This window comes from Conger conger, chromosome 1, assembly GCF_963514075.1.
Source record: "Conger conger chromosome 1, fConCon1.1, whole genome shotgun sequence".
Classification (NCBI taxonomy): domain Eukaryota; kingdom Metazoa; phylum Chordata; class Actinopteri; order Anguilliformes; family Congridae; genus Conger; species Conger conger.
Window position 1 is genome coordinate 57,218,427 of NC_083760.1, and position 13,785 is coordinate 57,232,211.

The 13,785-nt window shown below is 38.3% G+C and overlaps 1 protein-coding gene across 2 annotated transcripts in view; it reads right to left on the bottom strand.

Moving 5' to 3' along the window:
- Positions 1-13,785, bottom strand: part of nfatc1 (nuclear factor of activated T cells 1) — a 196,793-nt gene that overhangs the window by 152,832 nt on the left and 30,176 nt on the right. Inside the window, exons 6-8 of one of the 2 annotated variants that reach the window (XR_009707344.1) lie at positions 6,565-6,614; positions 4,442-4,513; positions 3,299-4,118 (exon numbers count right to left, since the gene is read on the bottom strand). The gene's annotated coding sequence lies outside the window, so the exon portion shown is untranslated. Of the gene's footprint in view, positions 1-3,298; positions 4,119-4,441; positions 4,514-6,564; positions 6,615-13,785 lie in introns of those variants that run through there. The other variant, XR_009707389.1, reaches the window with a different exon arrangement.

Genomic DNA, 13,785 nt, shown 5'->3' on the forward strand with positions numbered 1-13,785 from the left:
CTACAGGCCCCATATCCTTTCCTCACATTTTCATTGCATCCTGCATTGGGCGGTGATAAGGAAGTAAGGAAGAAGCAAAGAAAGGATGCAAGGGGGTAAAATAAGTGATCACAAAGAGCTACTGAGGAAGCTCAAACATGGCGACAAATTGGTCTTCAAAGGCATAGGCCTACTACTACACAGGATTTTCAACTTGAAATTTCACAAGATTCTCATTAGGGGTATGGATTGTCAAATGCTTAAACAGTTAACCAAAACAGAGTTGTAAACATTTACAAGAATTACTAAACAATAATCGATTCTTATTTTCTGAAGCTGAAATGGTAAGCTCTTTCACCACTTATAGCCAAATGCCAACTCTCAATATTCCATTTGTTTCAAAGCTGCAACATGACTTGCTGCTGAAATAGCCTAAGCTCTCATTTTCCTCATGTAAAAATAGCCAACGTAAAGTTGTGGTGGTAGTACTGGTTCCAGGGTAGGCAATTCGACTCATTCCCTGTCAAGTAGTTTTTGATCGGACAATTGAAAGAACGATTATGTGGGTTGCGCATTACTTATCGTCAGGCTGTTTACGTTCTAGATGAACAATCAGTGGTGGGCGCTCAATTGGGGCACATCAGACGCCACTGCACCCCCGTTCTGTCAGTGGGTAAACCCAATCTTTTCTGTCTACTAAATCACTGATTTACCAGACATAAACATTTAATATAAGTTTATAAACATAATATTTAAAGTCAGTTTTCTTCCTTTTCTCTCTCATATTTGTGAGTTTTGGCTGGGCACGCAGTTGTGCGCAGTTGGAGAGTGCCCACATGGGGGTTCAATTGGAGGGGTGTGTTTTCTCTTTCGGGTGATGTATTTTTGCAGATTGGCTGCTGCTACAAACCCGACGAGGCATACTTTTTTGTGATCCATAGATATGCTATGCCAGAGAGCCTTTGCGAGAGTGGAGGCTGCCAGCGGTGTAGTGGGTGTTCGATGTAGCGATTCTAACACTAGCAGCAGCCTGGAGCCGTTTGTCTCCATCGCAGATGTAGCAAGTACGGTAAGTAATTTATTATATGATGTTTAAATATTTATTTATTTAGTTTAGCCAATCAAAATGGCTGGACTTTGCCTACCTTCATCACTTTAACGCTGCTACCCTCTAAACTGGGTAAGCCGTTCTGTTATTTTTTAAGATGCATTGCTGTGTGTATTTCTTCGACTAGATGGCAAGCTAGCCAGGCTTCTTGTACTCCGTGGCCTGTAGGCTACTGCATGTTCGTACAAACTTGTAAAAACGATAGGAAGGTCGGAAACATAGCCCATTGATAGTTATAGTGAGTGTTTTTGTAACATAGCTAATTAAGTTATTAACTTCCTAATTTGAGGAAATTGGTCTTGCTGTGTCTCGTTGCTTGGTTTAAAGAGAGGTTTCACTGTTTGAGTTGTAGGTTTTCTTTTTCTCTTATCTTTTGTTACTTCCATATAGAGAAAAGCTGAGTTGAAATGTATGGAATATTACAGTATCCTCCATATCTACCAAGAAACGAATCCATTCTCCTAATACTGAAACTTCTGAAATGTTTCAAGTGGAGATGATGATGTCATATGAAGTTTAAGTAATTTTTTGGTGGAAGCATTAGTATTTTGTATTACCAACATCAGGCATCAAGTAGGCTAATTGGGCTAACATGTTTAAAGGTACAATTGGTAGCTGGTTGGCATTTATATAGCGCCTTTATCCAAAGCGCTGTACAATTGATGCTCCTCATTCACCCATTCATACACACTCACACACCAACGGCAATTGGCTACCATGCAAGGTACCAGCCAGCTCGTCAGGAGCATTTGGGGGTTAGGGGTCTTGCTCAAGAACACTTCGACACACCCAGGGTGGGATTCGAACCAGCAACCCTCCGACTGCCAGACGACTGCGCTTATCACCTGAGCCATTGTCGCCCCCAATTGGTAAGTTGTACATCCAGTCCTATCATTGAAAAAGCCTCGGGTTTCGGGTTTCAAAATATACAGTTGATGGACTGTCACTCTGTGCCAACACATTGTAGAGCTGTACAATAATTCAAGCTCATTGGTTGAAAAATTGGTTCATTGGCCACAGCCAATGGTGTGGGGGCTTATTCTGATTGTTTGCGTGTAGCTGCCTAAATTACACTCCAGACAAGCAATCACTGAAACTCTGTATACCATTGCTTATTATCCAAGTGAAGACTAGATATCTAATTATAAAACAATACCAGTTAGCTATAATTAGCTTGACGAATTTATAAATATCCACCTGAGGTAATACAAACATAGCGATTGCACAAGCGTTGTGCCTCAGATGGGTATTTGTAATTTCGGAAAGCTAACTAAAAGCTAATTTGCTTGTTGTTACCGATAGCGAACTGGGATTGTTTTCTAACTAGATAAGAAATAGTATAGAGAGTTTCAGTGATCGCTTGCCTAGAGTGCAATGTGGGCAGCTACACATTCGTTTGATCTCTTTACCAATCATCCGTGTTTAGCTAAACCTTAATTCATCTCAAACTGTAAGTTACAGTTGCTTCGTTTGTGGTAGACTATCATATGTTAGTTATATAGCCAGCTAGTTACATAGCCAAATAACTTGCTTGCACATAATATAGTTGGTTAGCTGAAGTGAAAACTTCAAGACAAAAAATATAGTTCATAAAGTTACCTGTTCAGTGAACATTTTCTTACTAGAACATTACGAAAAGACAGGCTCTGTCATGTTTGTCACTGTCACTGCTCAGTCACTATTATCATTATTACACTGCACAGTCACTATTATCATTATTACACTGCTCAGTCACTAACTATTATCATTATTACACTGCTCAGTCACTAACTATAATCATTATTACACTGCTCAGTAAAACATATTTCCTACAGCAAACTGCTAATAATTAATTACCCATTGTTACATATTATGCTCACAATATAGTTGCTGCCTACCTATTACCCCGTATCACTGGCCAATGACTGACTTCATCCTGCAATTTATGATGTAGATTATGCTTATTATAAATATATCCTTTGTTTTATTTCACTCTCACAGCAACAGGATTCAGTTAGTTTGTTTGGTTGTTTGTTTTAATCACAGTCAACACATTGGATTTGATAGCTTACATTAATAACATTAATTGCACTTTATGAATAACAATTTATCCATGTGGATCACAGGGCTGATGGCACTTTTAACATTTGAAGTGTCATCCAAAAAACAGAGAGAAAAAGACCTTCAGTCTACATCCATGGAAGAAAAGAAAAATCATGAAATAATGGAGAAACTAGGATTAGACTTCATACTCAGAGGAGCAAATGAAAAGGCCGTCGTTATCCAGTGAAGTGGAGTGGTATCACGTCCAGGAAAACAGCAGGTTGGCTAATCCTCAGCCTTAAGCTTTTAAAACACCTGTGAATAATGTTCTTATAATGTCTCTTCGCGATCATAATTTCTTAATGTTCTCTCTTGCCATTAATAACACAGAGAACAGAAAAAACACATTGTCTGTCAGGTCAAGGGCAACATTTGTTCATCTTATTTAAAGATAGTTAAAATATGTCCTTAATCATAATGCGAGGTTCATTACAAATAAAATGGTTTGCAGCTCAATAAAACTAATTAAATGTAAATGGTGTAGTTTACTGCAGTATGGATCTCTTAGTGTAAATCAGAAGGCTTCGAATTATAGAAAATCACAATGACCTCACGGCCCATAATAAATCCACCTGATCACATAAACCAGGAGAGAATGTTCACGAACGGGAACACAGCCAATGTAAAGAAAAAAATAAATAAAAAATGCTTAAGATATGATTGCAGGAGGAAACCTAACCGGCAGTGTTGTAGCTCTTGCAGCGCGGCTATCATTAAATGACTTGCTGAAATTTTAATTCTCTGATCACATTAAGTGGTTTGGGAAGACAACAAAATCTGAACAGATGATCTTAGTGGTGTCATCTCTTCTTAAAGAAAGGCGCTCGGAAGGTCTGAGGGGTTTAGTCATTCCAGGCGTCTTGGCAGCTAGAGTTACAGCAGCGCCTAAAATGACGGGGCTGACAGTTCTCGTCAGCACCGGACGTCCGTGGTCCGACGCATCAGATACCTACACAATCAGGCAGATGAGAAATGTGCGTATGGCTGGTATCCTGCACCGTGGCGCATCTCCAGCCATGTCGAAAATAATTTAATAACGTTAGTTTTATTAACAGATGAATCACCTTTCCCCATAACCCCGTTCCCCTTTTGCCAGAACCCTGTAGCATAGTGCATGAAAATTCACTGCTACAATAAAATTTTACCAAAAATAAAAGGGTGTTCGGCCATGGAAAACATTGAATATTGCATACAAAACAAAGAATGGTCAGGAATGGAGCAGTGAAGGTACATATAAAAAGGCAGAGGGTTTAACCTGCATGGGACACTTACCTGCACCTGTACAGTGTCTCCACAGAGCAGTGCTGATCTGAAGCAGGCCCAGTAGATGGCATTCATGAACAGCTGCAAGACAGGTAACAGCTCTACTGAAACGCACCTCGCAGCGCAACGTTAAACTCAGGTTTAGCCCTGCCAGCTTAAGGTTCACACTGCTACACTGCTAACATACTGTATCAGCCTTAAAAGGTTAGTTCTGATGTCTGACAAACAAATGTAGTGCATTATCTCACAATTATCATTTAACATGTTTATATGGAAAACTAGAAACAGTTGTAGAAAATGTCAGTTGTTAGGAAACACTGAAAATGACTGTTGTTTGCATCATGGATAAGTAATGGATTAGTAATCATACACATACTGTTACCATAAACATATGAAATGAATGAATATAATGAAACTACAGTATAGTTGCCTTTTATGGGCCAAAATTCATACAAAATAAATATATAAATCAGTAAATAAAAATAATCACTGGGCTTATTTTTACACAGATAAAACAGAGTCCCTTATTTTCCCACGCAGACAAGAACACACAGCCATCTAAAAGAGTCCCTGACGCCCTAGAAAAAACATAGTTTTTAAGCATAAAATCTTTTCTGGTGTATAAAACACACATTTCCCTTGTGCCAATGTATAATAGTTCAGTGAGGCTTTTGTTGTATCTGCATTAGATACCACGAGTGTGTTATGTCAGAGTGGGAGCTGAAAGGCCCACCTAAACTAGCATTACAAACAAGCCTCACACATAAAAGAACCCCGCAAAGACGTCACTGCAGCCAATGAGGCTACTTCAAAGATCTCTTTCTCTGTAAACACTGAAATACTTTAAATATCATTGAGCCAGAACCTTCAGAAGCCCTTATTATATTGTAAAGCTCAGCTCATTTACATATAAGAGTAATTTGACTGCTTCTCTCTACATTTGAATCCATAATATAATTTCCCTGGGTATTCACCGTTTCTCTGTAATTTTAAATAATTAGAATTCTGGTGCTGTTTTGGTATATGCACCATTTTACTGATATGTATGTGTGCATAGTATATTAACTTTGTTAAATTGGATGGGAAAAGATCAGTGATAGAGTTTACATAAATGAGTGTGGTTAAAGGCAGATCAGCCTTCTTCATACTGTATGTTCTGGAACCACCACATCCTGAACCTAAAAAACATTCACTAAGATGAGTGATACAAAAATAAAAAAAGGTCCGTCTCTATTTTTCAGCTGTGGATGAGAAGGTTTCATCTTTCTATTCCCCACTTCTTAGCTAACGGAGATGAGAAACCGTCAGAAAGACTGGACATGCAAATAGTCAAACTTACAGGAACGTATGTCTGTTTTAGAAAGCACCACACATAGAAGAAAGTCATTTTGTGAACATATGTATCTGCTACACACAGAAACCACACTGGGAACCGGTATGTATAGACACATGTAGTCTCATACATAAAAAAAAGCTCAGTGCTGTATTAGATTAACCTCAGTATTCCAGTTTTGTCCTTAAATTTAACTCATGTTTAAATGTAAGTGCCATTGTTCTGCTTGACAAAAAAAAACATTTACTTGATAGTGTTTTTACTGATAGGGAAAATATCTGAATTTATGTCACAAATTAATGACAAATCTTAACTCAACAGTGCAATTTAGTATATGTGAGAATTTTGGTTATACAATTGCATATGTTCTCTATAAATGCATGACCTAAATGGTGTTTAGGTTGTTTGAACAAAAACATTACGCTAATAAAAAATGCTTTTTATTGTATTTGTTTCTTATTGCTCTGGTTGCACACAAATGTTCAGTAAATGCTTAAAATGTATTTATTATTTACGCATCGCTCTCAAAAAAAGATGATATTATTCCATTTGTTGAAAAACCTTTTTCCCATTTTATTTCCAGGTTCACATTTGCCCTGAAAAATTAGCCTTCTCTGAGTGCTTCGGTCGTTTAGGTGGGTCTAATACAGACTGCCCTTTTCAGCATTCACTGTGACCTTGTGACTAATTACAAGTATTAACTAGATTGAAGAAAAGTTAATGTTAATGAGAAACAACAATGCATCACTAGAATGGCAATGCATTATGGGATTGTTAGGCAAAAAAAAAAATTAAACACCTGTGTCAGTCATTGGTGCAGGACATCATCTTCCAGCTTTGCCCACAGAGCTAAGGGAACACATAAAAGTTGGTTATTATTCTTTTGTTTAAAATACAGTACTAATACAATGGGAAAAGCTCATCAGCCCGGCTGCCAGGGAATCTGCCGACATGGTCCATTTCAATATGATCGCCAAAGAAAACAAAAACAAAGAAAAAAGCAGCTGCAACCTCTGGCAATCTGATGAAAGAGAAAACTGACAAAGGGTCTGTTTAAATACATCATCCACAGACGGATCAGCGCTTAATGGATGCTCGCTTGGTTTGTTTAAACTTTCTGAGATGCCAAAGGTGATGGCTTTTTTTGGGGATAATATAAATAATTCTTGCAAAATGAAACGTTTCCTTCACAAAAGTATAACATGAGAAGAGTTATAAAGATGTACAAGCGGCCCACACATGATGCTGGTGAAGACGCAGAGGGTTGAGACGGAGGAGATGCGCGTTTTCTTCATCTCGCCCTTGGCCATGGGTCTTGATCGTAAATGGTTCCTATAGCCTCGTATTGTCTCCTACTGCTGCTTTCTACTGCTGATCAAAACCGCCCAAGTGACTCCAGAGACTAGCGGATGAAAAGAATGAACACAAACACATGACTGAAATCAGATGGAAGAAAAAATGATTACCCATCATGAAAATGACCCAAGGCAAAGATGGTGTAATTGATTGATTTTTAATTGATCGGCCTGCGTTTTCCTCGTCCTACATGGCTGTAATTTGCCGGCCTGTGATGGAAGCCAGGCATATGGGCCATGCAAAAAGCACGCAGGCCCAAAGGATGGCAAGAGGTCATATCAATCTCCATACCCAATACAATGCAGACGGAGGATCACAGGGAACCAAACATGTGTACACGCCTGTTAATATGGCTTTTCATTCAATCAACATCATGGCCGTAGAATTCGGTAGGGACAGTAGGGACATATCCCCACTATTTTTGGGCAAACAGTTCATTTCATAATTTTAATAATACATTATACGTTTTCTGTTAAAAAAAACAAAAATAAAACCACTTTATCAGCTAACCCATTTCCCATTTTGTCACAATTAATGTCAAAATTTGATAAAAATACAAATACAGATTTGAAGCTTTTAAATGTCACTACAATGAAAAGCTAGTTTGGAAACTAGCCAGCATCAGCTTTCGCAGATACAAGCTTGCCTGTTGTCTTATCTGACTTTTGGAAAATGGGCTGGGCTTGCATGCTCATTGTTTGAGCAAAGATATTAATTTGTTTTAGTGTTTTACAAGTAAAGCTAGAACATGAGTGTCACATTGTTTGGAGGCTAGCCAGCTTGTAACTAGAACGTAGACTAGCTAGCTAGGCTGAGAAATCCGAAATAAAAGTCAGAAACATAGGCATACTGAAACAAACTGTTTGAAAGGAGAAGGAGAGTATTTTCCGTGCTTAATTTGAATAAATCAGTTAAATGTATATATGCGTTTATGGTCATTTTCCAAATTTTCTTGACTTCAAGATTACTAAACCATCATAGAAAGTTGTGTTGATTGAAAAGTGTTTAAAATCAGACACCCCACTCAACTAAACTTTATATTCATTTACAAATAAACATTAAGGAATGTTGACTGAATACCGCAATTTTTTCTGCTTTCCTTCTTCAAAGAGTAAAGTGGTGTTGCCATTTTTAGAGGAAAAACAGGTCAGAGTGCAGCACAGGGGGCTGTGTCTGGCTCTGAGGTTGCATGTACAGAATGTGGAAGTGAGAGAGTCAGGTGCAGGTGTACTCAGCTCACTCTAATGGTGTGTGAAAGAGGTTTCTGGTCAGGGGCGCTGCCTATACCAGCATTCAGCAATGGCCACTTGACTTTCGTCTTTATGGGGGTCAGCACCGGAAAAATAAAAGAGGCGGCCTTTTCAGGTTGAACCTGTGCACATTAGAAATGCCATCTTTCACAGCTGAAAAATAATGATTTTCCTCTGGCACATTATCATTTTCAACCCACTTTTATCGCATATCTTGTGCCTGCACAAATGCAGATTTACTGTAACTGTGACACATAACTGAAAAATGGCCCAAAAAAAAATGTACTGTATAATCTATATGCGTGTGTATGTGTGTGCATGCATTTTTCTGTGAGTGTGCATGTGTGTGTGTGCTTGCATGTTTCTGTGTGTATGTGTATGTGCGCGTGGGTGTGTGCATGCATGTTACTGTGTATACGTGTGTGTGCGTGTGCGTGTGCACCTGTGTATGAGTGTTTGTATGTGTGTGTGTGAGTGCCTGTGTATGAGTGTTTGTGTTTGTGTGTGTGTGTGTGTGTGTGTGTGTGACTGTGTATGAGTGTTAAACATAAGTGGCTGTCCCTCATGTCTTTTGGTCAGTATAGGACTTGCAGACAGTAGCAGAAATGAGAATCAGACATACTGGATGTGTTTTCAGCCATTAGAAAGCCTCATGTCATGCTCAGGTTCAGCTTTATGGGAGATTAAACTTGAACAATCTACCAAGCTACTGTAGCTAAATGCAGCAAATAAAGCATGTAACACGATATTAAAGATTCAGTCATATTAAAATTGTAATGCTCAGTGGTCCATTACATGTCATTTGTTTGCTTGCTTGTTTGTTTTAAAACATAAACAGACACAGATTGGCATTACGGCTGTTATGGCCTACCCTGCTAGCTCGGTGTAGAAGCCTGTTAAGCTATTCTGTCCCCACTTCCATCATAGCCGGTGGGTTAACACGGGGACAAGCAATGCAATCCACTTTCAATGCATACAAACTGCAGCACAAAAACCACAAAAAGCCGGCAGTTCACAACCACTGCTCCATGTTTTGAAAAGAAGAAAGGCTATTCTGAAAGACAACGTCATTTACACAAAAATCACACTTGTTTTTCAAGCTTTGCTGAGTGGCAAAATTGGAGCAACAGTTTAATATTTGGGTTCCTCCCCCCCCCAAGGTGGATAGCATTGCGGTGCTTGACAGAGTGCCAGCAAGCCTGACGTGTTTGGGTGCTCGTGTCTGGATGAATTTGCTGTCACAATCTCAGCATCTGGTCCTTTGTGTAAGTAAAGTCTAGCGGGGCCTCATGTTTTATTCACACGCCCCCCACCCCCCACCCCCCCACATATATTTGGTGGCTTGTGGGGCCACGGAGCCCAAAAGGACATGCTTGAGAGAGAGAGAGAAGCACCTGATACCACGTCTGACCCCAAGGTGGCATTTTCCCAGAGTGCTCTTATCCCGTTGCTTCACGTCCACACCTCTGGCCTGTGATTGCGTTTCCCCTGGTCGCGGGTCATGCTAATGAATCTTTCATTTCCAGTGAGTCTCACCCGTAGTTTAACACCTCCCTTTTAATGTAAGCCTCCAGTGTTTTATATTTTGCTTTTATATTTACATGCAGAGCATGAACTCCTAATTATTTATATATAATTATATATAATTATATATATTTAATAATTTATATATATTCATTTATATATATATATATAAATTAACATATAGCTTAGTACTTCCTTTTAGGAGTGTCTTTTACTCTATTTGCATGAAGCCCAACAATGGTATTTAGAGAAAAAAGTACATCACTATAGACTCAGTGAGCACCTTATTAGGTAGACCTGTACACAAGGTTGTTAATGCAAATACTTAATCTGCCAATCATGTGGCAGCAACGAAATGCATAAAAGCAAGCAGACATGGTCAAGAGGTTTCTGACCAAATGTCAGAAGAGGGAAGAAATGTGATCTAAGTGATTTTGACCATGGAATCACTAATGGTGCCAGAAAGGGTATCTATACTGATCTCCTGGGATTTTCACGCACAACAGTTTCTAGAGTTAGCAGGGAATGACGCGATAAACTAAAAATATCCAGTGAGCAGCAGTGCTGCGGGCAAAAACGTCTTGTTAATGAGAGAGGTCATACGCAAATAACCACACGTTACAACAGTGGTATGTAGAAGAGCATCTCTGAAGGCACCAGCAGCAGAAGTCCAATGAGTCGAAAAAATAAGTCTAATACATACCTAATAAAGTGCCCAGTGCATGTATCTAATGCTGGAAAGAATAGGCATATTAAGCATTTATATAAGCCAATAATGAGTAACATCATCACTGGTAAAGACATGTTTCAAAACTGGCACACCTATATTAACACAAATTAAAATGAACCTTAAAAGTAACTTCAATTAATCATGATGAAATAGAAAGAAAATAATGGGAGTTTAAGTGCATTAAAATTGTTGAGCTAATTCAGCTAAGCAAGGCATGCTGGATTTAAAATGCTGAGAATAACATGTTGAATAGCTAGCTCAGGGAAGTGATCCCTCTCGTCGGCAGAAAAAAACAAAAAAAAACAAACATAAATCTTCTTCAACAATCTATTTTCCATCATACTTATTCACAGGGGACGTTTCAGAGTGGTCTTTACCCTTTCTGTCAATGGTTGCCCTCATCCATCAATTTCATAGAGAATTATACCCCAGATCAATGTAGTTCATGACCGGCAAGCATTTGTAGAGCCCTTGTGAATGGTTCAGCGGTCTTCCTTAGCGATCCACACATGCTCATATCAGTGGAGAAAAAAGCTCGCCGCACGCTCTCATAATTCACCTCTTTGACGCAGGCTCACACAACGGTATTTCATTTCAATTCGACGCACTTGCTATATTCTGCTATATATATATATGTACTCCTTCACATTAGTTTCTGGAAAAATAAATAATGTGTCCAGTTGAGGCCATTTATTCCTTCAGGATTTTGAGGCTTTCAGGATGGAAGAGCGGGAATTTCTTTTAGACATCCAAGCCAGAATGAAACCCACACTTTGTGGATACTTTACCTCTTCAATTTCTCCAGTGTTGCATAATCAATTGTGACATGGTCTGATTACTATACATTTAATAAGCTAGTTATATGCATTCTGCCTTTTAATGGATGTACACGTGTTTTGAAGCAATCGCATTTTGACTATAATCAGTATAGCTAAATTTGTCCTTTTTAACTCATTTGCAATAATATACTGTTTTTTGCAGAAAACCAAAAGCATCTTCAGACAGTAGGTACAGTCATAGTATATGTTCACTGTCTATAGGCAGTATAGCACTGAAATTACAAAACATAATGCATTGAAACCTAGTCTTATCATTCTGCATACATTTTGCCTACAGTATCAAGCAGTGTCAGTATAAATCCTGTATAGTCAAAGGGTCTCCACTTCCCCTAAAAGTGCTAGTAAGGTCTTCTCTGCATAAAAAAAAACTGTAGAGGGAAAGTACGTCAGCATAACATGTAAATAATTTATACTTACGCCTCTTGCTTCCTCTGCTGACATAACATTATTAATCCTTTGGTGGTATCATTTTGCTGAGACACAATAGTTTAGAGATGTGTATCTTGGCCTTCTCTACTTTTTTCCCCCCAATATATTCTTTCTATGTTATGTTTATAGTTCAGCCAAAACCGGCTCCTGAACTGTTGGACAAAGGCGTTGCATCACTTTAATATAACCTTCATATTTACACTTTTGCTGTAAACCCTATACCAACCATTTTTTAATACACGCTAATGTAGCCAATTTGATTGTGAATGTCTCAAACTAGAAATTCTAATCAACAGTGATACCCAAAGTCCAATCAAACCCTGCAGGGCATAAGAGAATGGAAACCTACATGAAACCAGTGGATTACATGGAATTCCACCAGAAGAAGGAAAGCTATGCGGTTATGGATGGCAGATAGTGAGAACTACAAGAGCTGGCAAAACAAACTTCTTTCACATGAACACAAACTGTCCTGCAGCAGTATCTGCAAGAGGTACCACTTCCCAAAACTCTCAGCATAAAAAAGTGTATGAATACATTATATAACTTGGAAGTCTACGTTCTAATAAATTCATAGATATGTGCGGCATATAGAATAAGATGAAAAATATTTTTGCTCTACATGTTGCAGGTTTTCACGTTCTAAAATCAATTACTTAAAATTATGATTCCATATTCTACTCCACAAAAAGGCTGTGCTGGGCAGCAAAACATGGAATGACAAATGTAAAAAAAGAAGAAAAAATGCAATTATATTCAACAGCCAAAATCACCTTGTATACACCGTATAAAGAATCAGATAATGCAAAAAAAAAAAAAATCTTATAAACAATGCAGTAGAGCTAAAATACTCCATTGTCAGTTTGACCTCATTTTGATCTTTAAAAAAAAACATCAGCCCCAGAACATGCAAACACAGCAGATGCTATATATCGTAAACATGTTGTATGTAGGAAATGCAGAAATAGTATGCACAGAATGCAAAAGGCAATATTAGGAAGCATAAAGCATGCATATCTGGTAAACGTCATAGTCTACAATATCAGAGAAACCTGATAGCACATTCCCTAAAGAACACTAACATTACCCAAAACAATTTTGAGGAAATGGATGCAAAATATTCCCAAAAGGAATATACAACTTTCTGGAACTAAAACAGAACCAAAACACTGCAACATAATTAAAATGCTTCCTACACAAATATGCAGCAGTTATATTATTAGAAAGTGCAATAAAATGATATTTCATGATTCTGAATTACAAGACTAGGTTTGCAAGGTTGTGATAATTACATCTTTATACTGCTGTTGAATATTTAGCAATACTATTACACACCATTTACAAAGGTAGTCAGCAGAGATAATAGATCTATGAAGAGTTCCCACACAAAGGATAATTGCTCTCACTGAAACATTGATGACTGAAATTAGGTGCAGATCAAATTCATAAATCAAATTACAGTACCTTTACTGCATGTGCTTAAATGGTCAAGCACTCTTTAGAACATGCTTTTAATTTGCAGCAGCCCAAAGTAAATTAAGCAGGCATAATTGTATCTATCTTCTCACTCAAGCATTGTTTCCAATGAATTTTTTACAAAGGCAACCATTAGCTACAACTAATGCCAGTTAAGCCTCAGCAAAACTGAATTATTAAATCTGTCAGCCAATATCCCATTACAGCCTACTTATGAATACTTGATTTTATTTTGTATAATTGACAAGGGTTGTCAGGTGAAGATGGCTTCGGTGGCAAGGGGGTTTGGACATTGACGGATATCTATCACAAAAGGCAGATCACGTCAGGTGAATTAACGGGGGGGGGTCACCGTCAAACGGATCACATGACCTGTCATAAAGCCGTAATAAATTGCCGTGTAATATTAGGAGGCG